The following is a 19,985-nucleotide window of genomic DNA, read 5'->3' on the forward strand; positions in this document are numbered from 1 at the left end:
GTCTAACTAGCATCTGACCAAGAACTTCCTCTACAATAAAGTTGACAAGTGGCAATCCTACCTCTGATCGAAAACCTCCAATGAAATTGTACCAACTACCTACTGAGACAGCTCATTTCACTTTTAAAAGTGATAAACATTAATTTTTTAGAAACTTAAAACTTAAATGAAAATGAAATATCTTTCTGCAATGTCCACTTTTTACTCCTAGTTTTGTACACTGAAGTCAAAAAGGAAAAGTCTGGAAATTCATTCACATAGAAACAGTAAACGTGAGGAATTGAATGCAACTGTTGGTTGTGTGTTAGGAAGATTAATCAGTCAATAATTTGTATGAACATGTGAAAATTGGAGGCAGGGAAATAAATTAGGAATTACTGTGATAGTCTAAATAAAAGTAATGAGGACCTGGACAAGCATGGTGAATGGTAAGAAAGGTAGGAGGAGTACTCAAGGTAGAAATGAATATTTAGTATAGTACAATATTAATTTCATTCCTGAAACTTGAAAACAGTATTTAATAGAATGGCTAATGAAACATATTAAAAAAATAAAGGTAATCACAAGTCTTTAACAATGGCTTCATTAGGATTAGTTCACATCAGATGAATTTCATTTTTTGACAGTTTATATTAGGGAGATGTAGATACTGTTTGCCTAGCTTTTAAATAGTTTGTCCCTACTGTTGTTCCTCTGAACAAAATGAAGACATGTAGATCAGACGATAGTAATTTATGTGAATTTAGAACCCAGAAAATGATCCCCAGGGGAGCATTACTTGAGCATTTTTAACTGACAGTTCATTCTAAATCACAAGGAATTCTAGTTCAAGATCATATGGAATACTATGGCTAGAAATCTCACTGAACTGGAGAAGATCATTATTTTTCATGTCAAATTGAATCTTTTGTCTAAGAATACACTGGGAAATTGAGTCAAGAACAAGTGTTACATAAGAGTTTCATATATTATACAACTTATGAGAACAAACAAGGGTATTCTGGTGTTTGAGTTCAAGCAATGGTCATTATATATCTTAAATCAAGGGAGATATTTTATTCAATCTGCATTTGCATAAATACTTCAGTGGAATTCACTGTTGAAAATATCTGTATAGGGGCAGCTAGGTGGCACAGTGGATAGAGCACTGGCCCTGGAGTCAGGAGTACTGGAGTTCAAATCTGACTTCAGACACTTCATAATTATCTAGCTGTGTGGCCTTGGGAAAGCCACTTAACCCCATTGCCATGCAAAAACCTAAAAAAAAAATCTGTATAAAAGAATAGAAGGCATACTAATTCATTTTCCAGATTATTGTAACACTGGGAGCAACAACTAATCAGATGAGAAATTCAGGATCCAAAAATACCTCAATAAACCACTATTATGGGCCAACTCTAATATGATTAAATGTATAATTTAAAGTCTTATTTTTGAATTTTAAACTTCACAAGTACAAAATGGAGGAAGCATTAGAATGAAGTTTAGGAGAAAAAGAATCTGGACTTTAAATGAGCTATAAATTCAATATGATTAAACAATGTAATATGGCAGCCCCCAAAACTAGTGCAAAATGAGACTACATTAAGAGAGACTTAGTACTACAGAATCATAGAAATCAAAGGACCTTAGTGGCCATCTAGTCCAACTCATAATGGAAAGGAACCTCCACTAAATTATACTTGACAAGTAATGCCCATTCAACTTTTCTCGGAAGACCTACAAGGAGCAAGGCCTTATCATCTCCTGGGAAGTCCAATCTTCTACTAGTTCTATCCTCTGGGAGAGGTCTAATCCCTCATTCACAAGACAACCATTCTAATACTTGAAGACAGCTGACAAGGCTGTCTTGTTTGGGAGTATATATTGAGAAGAAAGGAATCAAGACCATCCCCTGTGCTTATCATGCAGCACCTGAATCACCCTCAGAAACCATCTAGTCTAACTAGTATCTGACCAAGAACTTTCTCTACAAGAAAGTTCACATGGTAATCATATATCAGCTTGAAGACCTCCAAAAAAATGGAATTTTTGTTTCTCCAGCTAAATAAATTCATTTCCTTCAACTTATCCTCATAATGTTGTGATCTGAATAATATTTCATGGACTCAAAGTCCTTTAACCATGCTTGTTGTTCTCCTCTGAACAGTCTGCAGCTTATCAATGTCTTTCCTAAACTCGATTGCTCAGAACTACGCACAGGACATGCTATTCTTAAAGCTGCTTATGTATCTCAACATCTCATTAGCATTTCTATTTGGCAAAGAATAATGAAATTAACAATTTATTAAAGCCCTAGATCTTTTTCTCATATCACACCCTTTTCAACTTTTTTATATGATATGTGCATAAATATGTTTATATATCATATTTCCCTCATATATAAGATGCACCTTAATTTTGGGGCCCAAAATTTGAAAAATCCTGTATTGTATCATGTTATTGAACTCAAGTTTTATTCATCATGAAATTCAAGGACCTTCTGCTCACAGACTTCAGGCATCTTTTGGGCAACTGTGGTGTGTGGAGAGATTCCTAGTCTATTCCATTTCATGAACTTGAAGCATCAATTTTGTCCTCCTTGCAAACCAGTAACTTCTTTTTCATTAGCAATTCTTTTTTGCAAGACAATGGGGTTGAGTGAATTGCCCAAGGTTACATAAGTAGTTAATTATTAAATGTCTGAGACTGGATTTGAACTCAGATCTTCCTGACTCCAGAGCAGGTACTCTATCCACTGCCACCAACTCAGCAATCCTTCTTGCCTTGTGCTGAACCACCTTTGTGGACACAGGAATTTGAATCAAGGCCTTTTGCCCTTCCATCGCTTCCATCCTTTAATTTCCACTCTAACTTGGTCATTCTACTATCTTGCCTCTCTTGGCCACTTTCTGCCAGGGCATTTTCAGCAGGGTTTCTCTTACCCATGGCCAGTCTTGGATTATTTTCTCAGTTGGAGGAGGCCCAAATTGATATTCAGCAGCATGGTTTCCATTCACTATTTTTTAGGTTTTTGCAAGGCAAATGGGGTTAACCCAAGGCCACATAGCTAGGTAATTATTAAGTGTCTGAGTCCAGATTTGAACTCAGGTACTCCTGACTCCAGGACTGGTGTTCTATCCACTGCACCACCTACTGCCCCTTCCATTCACATAAAAAAAATTTTTTTAAAGATATTATTTGAGTTTTACAATTTTGCCCCATCTTACTTCCCTCCCTCACCCCCTACAGAAAGCAATCTGTCGGTCTTTACTTTGTTTCCATGTTGTACATTGATCCAAATTGAGTATGATGAGAGAAATCATATCCTTAAGGAAGAGACAAAAAGTCTAAGAGATAACAAAATCAGACAATAAGATATCTGTTTTTTTCTAAATTAAAGGGAATAGTCCTTGAACTTTGTTCAAACTCCATGGCTCTTTATCTGGATACAGATGGCACACTCCTTTGCACACAGCCCAAAATTGTTTCCAATTGTTGCACTGATGGAACGAGCGAGTCCTACAAGGTTGAACATCACCCCCATGTTGCTGTTAGGGTATACAATGCTTTCCTCCTTCTGCTCATCTCACTCAGCATTAGTTCATTCAAATCCCTCCAGGCTTCCCTGAAATCCCATCTCTCCCGGTTTCTAATACAACAATAGTGTTCCATGACATACATATACATACCACAGTTTGCTAAGCCATTCCCCAATTGAAGGACATTTACTTGATTTCCAATTCTTTGTCACCAGAAACAGGGCTGCTATTACTATTTTTGTACAAGTGATGTTTTAACCTTTTTTCATCATCTCTTCAGGGTATAGACCCAGTAGTGGTATTGCTGGGTCAAAGGGTATGCTCATTTTTGTTTCCCTTTGGGCATAGGTGCAAATTTATCTTCAGAAAGGTTGGATGAGTTCACAGCTCCACCAGCAATAGAATAGTGTTCCAGATTTCCCACAACCCTTTCTACAATGATCATTATCCTTTCTGGTCATATTGACCAGTCTGAGAGGTGTGAAGTGGTACCTCAGAGAAGCTTTAATTTGTATTTCTGTAATAATTAATGGTTTAGAGCAATTTTTCATATGGCTGTGGATTGCTTTGATATCCTCATCTGTAAATTGCCTTTGTCTATCCTTTGACCATTTGTCAACTGGGGAATGGCTTTTTGTTTTAAAAATGTGACTCAATTCTCTGTGTGTTTTAGAAATGAGTCCTTTGTCAGGATCATTAGTTGTAAAGATCTTTTCCCATTTTACTACATTTCCTTTGCTCTTGGTTACAATGGTTTTATCTGTGCAAAAGCTTTTTAATGTAATCAAAATCATCTAGTTGGTTTTTGGTGATGTTCTCCAACTCTTCCTTAGTCATAAACTGCTCCCCTTTCCATAGATCTGACAGATAAACTAGTCCTTGATCTTCTAATTTGCTTATGCTATTGTTTTTTATGTCTAAATCCTGTAAACATTTGGATCTTATCTTGGTAAAGGGTGTGAGGTGTTGTTCTAATCTAAGTTTCTTCCATACTAACTTCCAATTTTCCCAGCAGTTTTTATCAAAAAGGGAGATTTTATCCCAATAGCTAGACTCTGGGTTTATCAAACAGCAGATTATTATAATTGGCTCCTGCTTTTGCATCTAGTCTATTCCACTGGTCCACCACTCTATTTCTTAGCCAATACCAAACAGTTTTGGTGACTGATGCTTTATAATATTATTTTAGATCAGGTAGGGCTAAGCCCCCTTCTTTTGCACATTTTTCATTAAGCTCCTGGCAATTCTTGACTTTTTATTTCTCCATATGAATTTACTTACAATTTTTTCTAACTCATTAAAGTAATTTTTTGGAATTTTGATTGGTAGGGCACTAAACAGGAAGTTTTGTTTTGGCAGAATTGTCATTTTTATCATATTAACTCTACCTATCCATGAGCAGTTGATATTTTCTCAGTTATTTAAATCTAATTTAATTTGTGTGAGAAGTGTTTTATAATTATTTTCAAAAAGTTTCCAAGTCTGTCTTGGTAAATAGACTCCCGGGTATTTTATATTGTCTGAGGTTACTTTGAATATGATTTCTCTTTCTAGCTCTTCCTGCTGTATCTTGCTAGACATATATATAAATGTTGAGGATTTATGAGGGTTTATTTTATAACTTGCAACTTTGCTAAAATTGCTAATTGTTTCCAGTAGTTTTTTGGATGATTTCTTGGGATTCTCTAGGTAGTCCATCATGTCATCTGCAAAGAGTGAGAGTTTTGTCTCTTCCTTCCCAATCCTAATTCCTTCAATTTGTTTTTCTTCTCTAATTGCTGATGCTAACATTTCTAATATCATATTGAAAAGTAGTGGTGATAATGGGCACGCTTTTTTCACTCCTGATCTTATTGGGAATGTCTCTATCCTCTCCCCATTGAATATAATGCTTGTTCATGTTTCAGATAGATACTGCTAATTATTCTAAGGAACAGTCCATTTATTCCTACATGCTCTAGTGTTTTTAGTAGGAATGGATGCTGTATTTTGTCAAAAGCTTTTTTAGCATCTCTTGATATGATCATATAATTTCTGATAGATTTGTTGTTGATATAATTGAGTATACTAACAGTTTTCCTAATATTGAACCAACCCTGCATTCCTGGGATAAATCCTACTTGATCATAATGTATTATCCCAGTGATAACTTGTTGTAATCATTTTGCTATATTATAGGTCTATAATTTTCTTTCTCTGTTTTAACTCTTCCTGCTTTAGGTAACAGCACTATATGGGTTTCATAGAAAGAGTTAGGCAGAGTTCCATATTTCCCTATTTTACCAAAGAGTTTATATAGAATTGTCACCAATCTTCCCTTAAATGTTTGGTAGAATTCACTTGAGAATCCATCAGGCACTGGAGATTTTTTCTTACGGAGTTCAATGATGGCTTGGTGAATTTCTTTTTCTGAGATAGGGTTGTTTAGGTATTTAATCTCCTCTTAATTTAACCTGGGAAACTTATGTTTTTGTAAATATTCATCCATTTAACACAGATTATCAAAGTTATTGTCATAGAGTTGGGCAAACTAATTTTGAATTAATACTTTAATTTCCTCCTCATTGGTGGTAAGTTCACCCTTTTCATTTCTGATACTAGCAATTTGATTTTCTTCTTTTTTAAATCAAATTGACTAGAGGTTCATAAATTTTATTGGTTTTTTCATAATACCAACTTTTGGTTTTATTTATTAATTCAATAGTTTTTTGCTTTCAATTTTATCAATTTCTCCTTTAATTTTTTAGAATTTCTAATTTGGTATTTAATTGAGGATTTTTAATTTGTTCCTTCTCTAATTTTTTTAGTTGCATGTTTAGTTCATTGATTTCCTCTTTCTCCAATTTATTCATGTAAGCATTTAAAGCTATAATATATCCCCTGAAAGCCACTTTGAGTGAATCCAATAGGTTTTGGTATGTTGTTTCTGTATTATCATTATCTAGGATAAAATGGTTAATTCTTTCTATAATTTGTTTTGGTCCACTCATTCTTTAAAATAAGGTTATTCAGTTTCCAATTGGTTCTGGGTCTATATATCTCCTTGCCCCAATATTGCATATGACTTTTATTGCATTGTGATCTGAGAAGTATGTATTCACTATTTCTGCCTTTCTGGAGTTGATCATTAGTTTTTTATATCCTAGTACATGGTCAATTTTTGTATAAGTTCCATGTCCTGCAGAGAAAAAGGTATATTCCTTTCTATCCCCATTCAGTTTCCTCCATAAGTCCACCATATCTAATTTTTCTAACAATCTATTTACCTCCTTAACTTCTTTCTTGTTTATTTTATGATTTGCTTTATCTAGATCTGAGAGCAGGAGGTTGAGGTCTCCCACTAGTATAGTTTTGCTGTCTATGTCTTCCTTTAGTTCTTTCAGCTTCTCCTCTAAGAATTTGGATGCTGTCCCATTTGTTGCATATGTATATACATACATACATATATATATATATATATATATATATATATATATATATATATATATATAAATATTCAGTATTGAAATAACTTTATTGTCTATGGTACCTTTTAGGAGGATAAAGGTTCCTTCCTTATCTCTTTTAATGCTATCTATTTTTGCAACTGCTTTTTCTGAGATAAGCATTCCTACCCCTGCCTTTTCTTACTTCAGCTGAAGTAAAGTATATTTTGCTCCAACGTTTTACTTTTATATGTGTCTCTCTGCTTCAAATGAGTTTCTTCTAAGCAGCATATTGTAGGATTCTAGTTTTTACTCCATTGTGCTATTCACTTACATTTTAAGGGTGAGGTCATCCCATTCACATTCAAAGTTATGATTCCTGATTCTTTATTGCCCTCCATGCTTTCTTCCCTTTGTTTGTATTTTCCCCCTTTCCCCACTCCCCCTCCATTTCTCCATCCCCCCTCCCCTTTTCCCCTTTTAATATTTTTAAGGTTAGATGTTTTTTAAGTTAACTAAGTATGTATAATTTGACTTTAAGCCAAGTCCGATGAGAAGAAGATACAGGTGTTATTCATCTCCTCCCTTCTTATCCTTTATTACCATAGGTATTTTGTACCTCTTAGTGTAATGAGATTTACCCTATTTAATCCCCTCCCTTATCCCATCTCCTTCCTATCCCCCTTTTTTGAGGAGGTACTGTTTTTTTAGATCATTCTATCTGAGTCATAGAAAATTCTGAGTGTCTGTCACTTCTAGCTAAGTACATTCTAAGAGAGTTAAAATTCTTGAGAGTTGTTAGAGTTTTTCTCCCAAGTGGGGTTAAAGACAGTTACATCCCTTTGGATGGCAGTTTCATGGATAGGTCATGAATGTCCATCGCTTCTGGCTAGGTAGATTCTCTGTTAGAGTTACAATTCTCAAGATTTATGAGAATCTTTTTTCCCCATGCTGGAATATAGCCAGTTTCTACTTATTGAATAGCAGGTTTTTTTTCTTTTAATACCCCCCCCTTTTTTTACCTATTCATGTGTCTCTTGAACCTTCTGTATGATGTCCAAATTTTCTATTTAGCTCTGGTATTTTCATCAGGAATTTTTGGAATTCTTCCATTTTTGTTAAATATCCATCTTCTCCCCTGGAAGAGAAGGCTCAGCTTTGCTGGATAGTGGATTCTTAGCTGCATTCCAAGCTCCCTTGCTCTTCAAAATATCTCCTTCCAGGCCCTTTGATACCTTAATGTTGATGCAGCCAGCTCCTGTGTAATCCTTACTGCAGCTCCTTGATAGTTAAATTGTTTATTTCTGGCTGCTTGCAAGATTTTCTCTTTTATCTGATAGTTCTGGAATTGGGCCACAACATTCCTTGGTGTTTTCATTTTATAATATTTTTCTGGTGGGGATCAATGTATTCTTTCAATAACTGCTTTGCCCTCTGGTCCCATGGTATCAGGGAAGTTTTCCATCACTAGATCCTGTAATATTAAGTCCAGGCTTTGCTTTTTCTTCAATGTTTTCAGGAAGTCCAATAATTCTCAGGTTGCCCCTCCTCGACCTATTCTTGAGGTCAGTGGTTGCTGATGAGGTATTTTACATTTTATTCTATTTTTTATATTATTTGATTTTGTTTAACTGGCTCTTGCTGTCTCATGGAGTCATTAGTTCCTGCAGACTCCATTATTTTTTTTATAGAGGAGTTTTCTTCATTAACCTTTTGCAAGTCCTTTTCCAGTTGGTCAATTCTACTTTTGAAAGAGCTTTCCATTTGACCAATTGAGGTTTTGAGAGAATTATTTTCTTTTTGCATTTGCCCAGTTGAGGATCTGAGAGAATTATTCTCATTTTGTATTTATCCAATTGTATTTTCTAAGGATTTGTTTACTTGTTGCAAGGTATCAATTGTCTCTCCCAAATTTTCCAGTTGATTTTTAAACTCCTTCCTTATTTCTTCAAGGAAGTCTTTCTGTGCTGAAGCCCAGATCGTATTCTCCTCAGAGTTTCTAGGTCTTTTTGAGTTAAGGTCTTTCCCTTCCAAGAATTTTTCTATGGATCCACCTTCCACTGACCCTTCTTCATTTTGCTAAGACCTTGAGTTGGGGAGGGGCTGGTTCACAGGGGCTTGGGATCACTAGAAGCTTTACTCATTTAGTGAAATTTCTATGGCTGGCCAGTAGAAGGTGCTGGTTGCTTTCTCTGGAGTGTCTGTGACCTTGATTGAAGCCTTCTCCCTTAGCTTGAAGGGAGGGGTTGGAGCTAATGAATCCTTTTGCCTTCAGTCAGTGGTGGGCTTTACCCTGGGGTGAGGTCATTCCTCTCCCTATTGTCAGCTGGGCTGATTCTTCTGTTCACACACTTGTGCCTGAGGCAGAAGTAGAGGCCTCAGCCACAATGGAGTCATGGACTCATGTGGTGGCTTGCTTCCTTGCAGCCCACAGCGATGACCTCCCTCCCGGAGGGGAGCTGAGAATAAGGAGTCAAGCCACTACTGCCTTATGCCTCCAGCTCCATTTTATTATGGCTTTGCCAGTAATAATATATACTGTTAGGTCTTCTGGGGTAGAACAAAAAATAATGAGGTAATTGGGGATTAAAATGGGGTTACGTGCAGCGTCTTACATTACAGGATAAGGGGGTATGTTGGGGGGAGGTGGTAAAACACAGCTGTGTCTAGTGCCCTTGGTTGGTGGGGTGGAATGTTCAACTCCCAAGACTCCAGCTCCCAAGGACTCCGGCACACCTTTATCTCTAAGGGCGGCTTACCAGCTCCAGAGATTGTCCAGGTGGCAGTTTACTTGGAGATGATTTGTATCATGGCTGTTAGAATAGCCTGTGTACCCACAGACTCAGAGTTCCTCAGACCACAGGAGCCCAGGGATGGTGTCCTCAGCTCTCCTGCACAAGAACTCTCCTCCCCAGCCCTGTTGGCAAGCTCCAGAGGGTCAGCGTGCCTCTGCTCCCTAGTTGACTCAAGCTCCCACCTTCTAGCCCCACCACTGAACCAGCAGTTCTGTCTCTTGGGCTCTCAGAGTCCCCAGCTCCAATTCAGCCAGTAATCTGGCTGATCCGAGCCAATCCTCCCTCTGTGCCCAGACTCACCCACCCAAATTCATCCAATGCTGCTAAGGGAGACAAATCCTGAGGTAGATGTTCTTTCTCCTGGCTTTTCTTTCTGGGTTTTGTGTGTCAGACTGTTAAGTGGTTTGCTTCATATGATAGATGGGGAAAGATCAGGAGACTTTAGAACTGTGCCTGTCTTCTCTCCGCATCTTGGCTGGAAGTCTACATTCACTTTTGCAACCTGAATCACTTTAAACTAGAATTCAGCACTGGACAAAAATCTTTTCTGAGCCATTTCTGGGAAGAACGTGGCAAAATATATCCTAATATACTGGTAACAAATGGAAAACAATAAGTGCAAAGATAAGAAGCACAAAAAAGCAGGAAATGCAAGTAAAATATCTACAACCATCATATAAGGCAGTCCCAGTTTTTAGACCCCTTTTAGACCTTCAAAAAAGGGTACATCTTATACACAGGGAAATACAGTATCTTTCACAATCACATTAGATTGTGAAATTCCTAAGGATAAGGGTTGTCATATCTTTCTTTGTATCCTCAGCACTTAACATGGTTCCTAGTACATGATGCCTAGCACATGATACATACCTAATAAATTTTTATTGACTTTTGAGTATTCTTCAATAGATAATAGTTAAAAGATATAAGCAAGCAGTTTTCAAAGGTGGAAACCCATGCTATCAATAGCCATATGGGGAAAAATGTCCAAAACACTGATAGATAGAGAAAAGTAAGTTAAAGGAACTCTGAGGTTCCATTTCACATGTATCAGATTGGTAAATAAGTCAAAAAGGGAAAATCATAAATGTTGGAGAGTATGTGGCATTACCATACTAGGCATAGCAATATACTGTTGATGAAGCTGGTCCCATCATTTTGGGAAGCAACTGGAAATGATGTCCAAAACGTTACTAAACAATATATGAACTTTGACCCAGCAGTACCACTACTAAGCCTATTCCCTAAACAGATCAAGGAAAGAAAAAAGGGGCCTCAAAGATACAAAAATATTAATAATAACTTTTCATAGTAGCTAAAAACCTGAAACTAAGAAGGTGCCTACTTTTTGATGCAGAATGAGATATATTTTTGAATATGGTTAATATGAGAATTTGTTTTGTTAGACTAGACATATCTTTATATAATGCATTGGGGGGGAAATTAGAGAGTGATAATAATCACTTATAATTTTTTCTAAAAGAACTAAATCTAGGTTGTATAACAAACCATGGCCAGATTTCTTCTAATATAAAATCTAAGATAGCATATTTATTCTCCCACAACTCCATGGTTCCCATAATTTCCACTGAGAAATTAATTCCCTTCTATCAAATCCAAAATAGAATTTGCCATTTTTGGTTTCTCCATCTTTTAAAGGATGAAATTACCAGTCAACTTAGTCAAGTTGGCAGAGAGAAGCCAAACGCTGTCTTAAGCTCTCCTGACTTTCTCTCAGAGCCAACATGAATAAAGTCTCTCAACAGATTTTGGAGCACAGAAGCCACAAAAGAACAGAAGGGAACATATTCCACAGGGTCTGAAACTAGGCAAGTGTGGGTATGCCCAGGACAGAGAGCAGAGACCCTAGACCCAGCAGCAGGGTGAGGCAGGGGATGGTGGGGGCAGAAGCTTTTGCAGTGTGCACAGTGAGAAGACTGGGAGAGCGCCAGCTGGCTTCCCAGGACATCCATTTGGCCAGTGCAGTTGGTCTGGACTGTCCAAAACATTAAATCTCTGGCATTCCTCATTCCCCAGTACAAAGAACAAAGAAAGTCCCAGATGTTCTGGCCTTCCCCAAAGGCCTAGGATGGTCTGTGGACTTTGCTAGCATTATCCAGAGAGAACCTCTTGCATTTCCAGCCCTGCAGCCTAACCCAGCACCTGGGTTGCAGTGTGGCCCAGATGCAACTAGGTGGAACAGTGGATAGAGCACTGGCCCTGGAGTCAGGAGGATCTGAGTTCAAATCCAGCCTCAGACACTTAATTAACTAGCTGTGTTACCTTGGGCAAATCACTTAATCCCATTGCCTTAAATTAAAAAAAAAAAGAATCTGTTAAACAAATTTTTAAAAAAACCCAAAAAGAAGAATATGTAAAATACCTCATTGGTAAAACAACTAACCTGGAAAATAGATCCAGAAGAGATAATTTATGAGTTGTAGGACTACTTGAAATTCATGATTAAAAATAAGAAAGAACCTGGACAGCATTCTTCAAGAAATAATGAAGGAAAACTTTCCTGATATCCTAGAACCAGAGAACAAAATAATCATTGAAAGACTCCAGTGATCCCCTTCTGAAAGGGATTCTGTTGTGGCTTGCTTCACCTTGGGGCCCACAGTGATGACCTCCCTCCCGGAGGGGAGCTGAGAATAAGGAGTCAAGCCACCACTGCCTTATGCATCCAGTTCAATTTTATTACTGCTTAGCTTTTACATATATACTGTTAGGTCTTCCGGGGTAGAACAAAGAAAATGAGGTAATTGGGGGGTACACAAGCGGGGTGTACATGCAGCATATTGCATTACAGGATAAGGGGGTACATTAGTAGGGAGGTGGTAAAACACAGCTGTGTCTAGTGCCCTTGGTCTGTGGGACGGAATGTCCAGCTCCCAAGGACTCCAGTGCACCTTATCTCTCAGGGTGGCATGCCAGCTCCTGAGACTGTCCAGGTGGCAGTCCGTTAGAATAGCCTGTGTTCCCACAGGATTCCAAAATGAGGGCACCAAGGAATATTGTGGCCAAACACCAGAATTATCATATCAAGGAGAAAATCCTGCAAGTGGCCAGAAAGAAGCAATTCAAATACCCAGGAGCCATAGTCAGGATTATATAGACTAGACGAATGCATCAACATTAAAGGACTGAAGGTCCTGGAATTTGATATTCTAGAGAGCAAGGGAGCTTGGATTACAACCAAGCATCAATCATTCAGAAAAGCTGAGCCTTCCCTTTTGAGGGAAAAGATGGTCATTTAATGAAATAGGCAACTTTCATACTTTCCTAATGAAAAGACAAGAGTTGAACAGAAAAGTTGTTCTTCTCATAGGAGATTCAGGAGATACATGAATGGACAAATGGGAAAAGGAAAAAGATGACTATCTAATAAGATTAAACTGGTTACATCCCTACCTGGGAGGAAGATCCTCATAATTCTTGAGAATTAGAGGGAATATACTTAGGTTGAAGGTATGAACATCCATGGTATGTCCATGACTTTGATGGGATGATATAAAATAAAATTAAGACATTAAAAAATGCAATATTAAAAAAGTGAGAGGAACTCTAAAGAGAAAAGATGAAGGGGGAGGTAAAATGGGGTGAATTATGTCACGTGAAGAGGTGCAAAGGACCTGTTGCAATAGAGGGAAAGAAGGGATGGGAGTGAAAACTACCTTAATCAAAGACAATTTTAAAAGACTTGTGATGGATGGGGCAGAGCCAAGATGGTGGAGTGAAGACAGGAAATCCCAGAAGCTCTCCCCCAGACCACTACAAATATTTTTAAATAATGACTGTAACCAAATTCTGGAATGGCGGAACCCAGAGGAAATACTCAGTGAAGCAATTTCCCAGCCCAAGACACTTGGAAGAGGCACAGGAAAGGTCTGTTACACCAGAGTTAGAAAGGATTGCAGCATGGCCCAGGCTGCTCTGGAGCAAAATGGCTCCAGAAATCCAAGAACAACCTGTGGGGTGCCTTGGTCCATGGTGGCAGCAGTGATTTCCAGATCTCTCAGACCAGAGATTGCCAAGGACACCTTGAAAGGTCAGCAGAATAGCTTTGCCATACCAGAGTGAGAGGGGAGCCTAGTCCAGTGCAGATCTCAGCGCAGACTCAGCCCCCAGGACTAGGAGCAGGCCCAGGGAGACACCCAGCAGAAAGCCACCCAACAGGGAGCTATCAATAGAGAGCCACCCAGAAGGTAGGGAGAAGCCACCACAGTAGGGAGCCACCTGGAAGGGAGTTACCTGGCAGGGAGTCATCTGACAACTGCTTCCAGAGTGCTCAACCCACAGAAGATAAGGGGGTCAGGGGAGATTGCAGAGGTCTCTCTGCTATCTAGCACTGAGGCAGGATTCTGTGGCTTTGCCTGTTCTCAGATCCAGGCTACAGTCTGGGCGCTGGTCTCAGGAAAAGGAGCTTTACTGCCACAGAGGAGCAGGGATACTCATCACAGTTCCAGGGCAGAGGGGAATGAATGCCAGGAGAGCAGTTGGAGCCACTCATAAGACTTGAAGGAACTGAGGTCCCTGGGGGCTGTCCCTAAAGACAACTACAAAAGCCCTCAAAAACTTGAGACAGTGGGGCTAGGTGGCACAATGGATAGAGCACCAGTCCTGGAGTTAGGAGTACCTGAGTTCAAATCCAACCTCAGACACTTTTAATTACCTAGCTATGTGGTCTTGGGCAAGCCACTTAACCCTATTTGCCTTGCAAAAACCTAAAAAACAAACAAACAAACAAACACTTGGGACAGTGTATTCTCCACCCTGAAAGGAGAGCCTCACTTAAACAAAGACTTAAAATCAAGTGATAGGTTGGGGAAATGAGCATACAAGAAGTATAAAAATTTGACCATAGACAATTAATTTGGTACTATGGAGGTTCAGAATACACACTCAGAAGACAAAGTCAAAGCTACATCCAAAGCTTCATAAAAAATATGAATTGGTTTCAGGCTATGGAAGAGCTCAAAAAAGATTATGAAAATCAAGTAGGGGAGGTAGAGGAATGACAAATGAGAGCAATGTGGTAAAATCATGAAAAGCAAGTCAGCAGCCTGATGGAGATGCAAAAAAAAAATACTGAAGAAAATAAAATCTTAAAAACCAGTTTAGGTCAAATGGAAAAAAACAGTCTAAAAAGTCAATGAAGAGAATGCCTTAAAAAAAGCAGGATTGCTTCAAATGTTAGAATGGAGCTGAAGGAAGCTGATGACTTTGTGAGAAATCAAGAATCAATAAAACAAAATCAATAAAATGAAAAACTAGAAGAAAATGTGAAAAATCTCATTGGAAAAAAACTGGCCTGGAAAACAGATCTAGAAGAGATAATTCAAAAATTATTGGGCTAACATGACTATGAAGAGTCTATACTTCATTTTTCAAGAAATTCTCCAGCAAATTTGCCCAGATATCCTAGAAGCAGAAGGTAAAATAGAAATTGAGGGAATCCACCAATCACCTCCTGAAAAGATATCCCCAAATGCAAACTCTCAGGAATATTATAGCCAAATTCCAGAACTCTCAAGTAAAGGAAAAATATTGCAGGCAGTCAAAAAAAACCCAATTCAAATATCATAGAATTATTGTCAGGATAAAACATTTGGGATATAAAATACCATCCATTTCCAGAGAAGGAACTATGGAATTTAAATGAAGAACAAAGTTTATTAAATACAATTTTAAAAGTTTTCCTTTGCATTATGTCATTTTTCATCTCTAATGTTTTTGTTCCTCCATTTGGATTTGATTCTTCTCTCCTAATATGATCAATAAGAACCTATCATCCTAAATGTAGAGCCTATATTAAATTGCATTCTGTCAGGGGGCAGGGGAAGGGAGGGAGGGAGAAAATGTAAACCTTAAAACCTTGCAAAAAAAAGAGATTGCTTAAAAACTACCTTTTCATGTAGTTGGAAAAATAAATAAATAAAATATTTTTTAAAAAGAAAAAAAGAGGGGGTGGCTAGGTGGCACAGTGGATAGAGTACTGGCCTTGGAGTCAGGAGTACCTGAGTCCAAATCCGACCTCAGACACTTAATAATTATCTAGCCATGTGGCCTTGGGCAAGCCACTTAACCCCATTTCCTTAGAAAATTTAAAAAAAAAGAAAAAAAGAAAAAAAGGATAGATCCACATTTTGACCATTATCCCTTGGTAGAAATCTAAGATGTTCTACCAGCAAATTAGAGTTAGCTACAAAAATAAAGATGAATTATCCCTAATGAAAATCATGAAGTTATTAGCCATTCTGCTTTTGATAGAGAACTCCAAAATGTAAATGACTAACTGTAGTCCTCTATCAATACTATATACTCTGTACCAGCTTTTGATCTATTTAGCATATTCATCATGTATTTCCCCTTTCTGATCTATAATAGGTATGTGCTATATATAGGTGATCTGTAGCAGAAGTATATGTTGCAAAGCAACCCATAGCTGAAGCTTTAATTTAGTTTCAGTTTGGATTGAAAACGAAATGTCCACCAGTCTCAGATTATGAAAGTTATTAGGTTTAATAAGTGGCTAAAATTATGTTTCAGTTAAGGAAAAAACTCAATAAAATCACAAATCACAATAAAATCAGCTTATCACAATAATCTGTCGCAATAAAGTTTTCTTACCACAATCAGTCCTCACTTGTGAGGTAAAAAGCAACATCTGGATTCATATGGCTGGGGAGACCTGGAAATATCCCTCCAGAGTCTCAAGGACACAAGTTTCCTGGGTTATACATCAATACTTAGTGAGATTCCAAAGAATGGCCCCTGGGTCTCCAGCTTAAATCTGCCTCCAAAGAAGTCTTTGTGATATGCTGTTTTCAAGTGTTTTCAGCATCCCAGGAACTGGACAGCCAGAAAATACTTCAAGGGAATGTTTATACTTAGAGAGAATAGTCAATTTTACCCAAGTCTAATAAATTTTTGAACCTGTTTATGTACTCAGGCTCAGATTTGGACAACTTTTAGTGGGAACAATATAATTTTTTCTATTCTCAATACAAGGTGTCAAATTCAAACCCCCTTTAAATCTCATTAACTTGAACTAGATTAAAATGTAAGTTGGAAATGTTTAGCAAAATAAATAAAACTACAACATCAATAATCCTATTTTATAGTTTTCTAAGTCAATATTCAACGAATAGGGATCCATTTTTATTTGAGTTTGACACTGCTAATATTTGGTCTACTCTAATAAGAAAACTTTTTTTTCTCCTTTTGATCTTCTTTCAAAAATTCTCCATTTTGTTTCACTCCTATGATTCTTGGATTTTCTCACATAGCATACCTTATTAATATTATCACTCCCTTTATCTACTCCATTTCTTTTGAATAAGGCATGCCAATCCAGAGGTATAGTTCACACTAAGTTTCATCCTAAATCATAATGATACCTCTGAAATGAAATTTCTCCTGTGTATTAAGATTGTTGTTCCCCTTTTTGTCACCAAAATGGCTGTAGATGGACTATTTTTTGTTCAAAATCAATTTTATATTATTTTCAGTTCCAAATACTCTTGTTCTCAACTAAACTTAACTTATTCATTGAGAAAGCAAGAAAAACAACCCATTACAAATACATATAATCTAGCAGCAGTTGTCATTTTTCTTTTTTTTCAATTTTTCCAATCTGGTGAGTTAAGGTAATGCTTCAGATTTGTTTTAAATTTCTTCTGCCTACTTGTTAGTCATTTAGAGTATTTTATATGACTAATGATAGTTTGGATGGTTAATGAACTTTTTAGATTTTCAGAGTAAGTTTACTCTATTCATATTCACAGTTATAATGGATAACTAATCCTATCTTTCCATTTATCCTTTACCTTTTCCCTTATCTATTCAACTGTTACTTCCCAGTATTCAGGCAGATATTAAAAAACATCATATACTTGATGGAAATCACTGTACAATTTCCCCTACAATGCAAAATGATTGAGAGTTTGGGCTTTGTTAATTGAACAAGACTAAAGTCACTTAATTTTTAATAATCTTCATATAAAGAAAACATATTGATCTCAAAGAAAGGAGGCATAGAAACAATTTAAAGATTATAGCTCTCCCAGAAGACTACAACAAATAAAAAACTTAAATACCATAGTGCAAGCAATAACACAGGAACACTGCTTAGAACTTCTAGAACAGAAAACAAACTATCAATTGAAAGAATCCATAGATTACCTCCATAAGGGACCAAAAGACAAGGCTAGAACAGGATACATAGTGATCAAATTTAATCATTTTGTTAAGAAAAATAACTTCAAATGCAAAATGGAAATTAAAAAATACAAGATTATTTTGTAGCCATTAGATAATGTAAGAAAGAATGGAATAGTATGTTCCAAAGAGCATTGAAGCTTATGAAGTCCAAAATTATATTCTCAGAAAATCTAACCCTAACCATAACCAAAAAACATAATGAATGTTTCTTCATAAAGATGGTTTCAGAACATTTCTAGAAATGTTCTAGAACATTTCTCAAATACCCAAGGAACAGAAATATAAGAAGGATAAACAAATACAGAAAGCAAGGAAAATAACAAAAGTCAAATAACAACAGACAGGTCATTATGAGATTCCCCCCGCTTAAATATACACTAGGAGATAAGGTTGAAAAAAATTAAACAGAAATGTTGATAAATGCCTGGATCCAAAGGATGGAATGTTTTCATTAATAGACAGGAGTCCACTGTCACTGGATTAAAAAGTATGTAAAGTGGAAGGGTGGAGGGGGGTAAGATATTAGAAGGCTGAAAATATACAAGAGAGCTAGATTATAATGAGTTTTAAACAGAGCATATTATATTTTATCTTGAAGACAATGGGATGTCATTTGAATATATTGAATTGAAAATATGAGTTATGTTTATGCGACACTCAAACCTAGGCTTTAGGAAAATTATTTAAGAAACTGAAGGTGGATTCTTTGGAGAGAAGAGAGAATTAAGGTAGTTAGACCTATCAGACAATTGCAATAATATGAAGTGATGGGCTTAAAAGAAGCACACTTAAAAAGCACACAAATACAGAAATAAAAGTCAGGGGAATGAAAAAATTTTCTATGTATCAAGTGAATCCAAAAATACAGGAGTTGAAATAATAGAGAGGGAAAAGGTAACCCAGGATAAAGTCTTTGGGGACCTCCACCATTAGTGGGCATGATGATATGGATGAAGATTTAGTAGTGAAGACTGAGGAGGAGTCAGATAGGTTAGAAGAGAACCAGAAATGTAATAAAAACTTAGGAGAGAAGAGAGCCTCAAAAAGATGAATGATAGCACCAAAAGCTGCTGAAAGATATAAAAAAAAAGAATGAGGATTAAGAAAAGGCCATTTGATTTGCAATTTAGATATCAATAACTTTGAAGAAAATAGTTTTGGTTGAATCAGGAGATCAGAAGTCAGATTGTAGAAATTTAAGAAGTGAAAGGAAGGAGGTAGTTAGTTGGCACAATAGATAGAGCACTGACTCTGGCATCAGGAAGACCTGAGTTCAAATCCGATCTCAGACACTTAATATTGAATTAGGTATGTGACCTTGGGCAAGTCACTTAACTCCTTTGCTTTACAAAAACAACAACAAAAAAGCAGCATGGGGAGGGAAAGTAGAGCTACCTAATGGAAACAGTGTTCTCAAAGAGTTTAACCACAAAGGGAGAATTTGCATACTTGTAGCACTCTTCTCCCAGGCACTGAGGAGAATTTGTGACCATCACATGAGAAAATATTTGCAAAAAATGCTTTGCACAATGCCAAAATTTCCATAAACTCTCTGAATTCCCAAATATTTATTTCATATTACTTGCTTTTTTGTAAAAAGTACCTAATAACTTCTACACACTCTCTTCAAAACTCTATTTTTTGTTTTTCCCTCTATACTCTTCTTTGTATTTTTTTTAAAAAGTTACAATTGTCATTTTTTTCTATCACTATTGCTAAACCTTCCTTTCCTACACTCCAACCCTATGAAAAACCAAGAAAAAAAGAAATAGGGACTCAGAAATTTAGGAGGGTGGGAGCAGTTGGACCTATGAAGAAAGGCAGCAGCTATCTATTATGAGTTTCCCTTACTGCTGATACATATCTTGTGCTTTCAAATATGCAAATTTTGGTGTTAACATTCAGAATGAAAAATATTTTTTTAAAAAGAAACACATGGAAAACTTTAAGAACTGACACAGTAAAATAAACAGAAGAAAGGAAATAACATGTACAATAAATTTCTGCAATGAAGATTA

The sequence above is a fragment of the Macrotis lagotis genome, chromosome 2 (genome assembly GCF_037893015.1).
Source record: "Macrotis lagotis isolate mMagLag1 chromosome 2, bilby.v1.9.chrom.fasta, whole genome shotgun sequence".
NCBI lineage: Eukaryota > Metazoa > Chordata > Mammalia > Peramelemorphia > Peramelidae > Macrotis > Macrotis lagotis.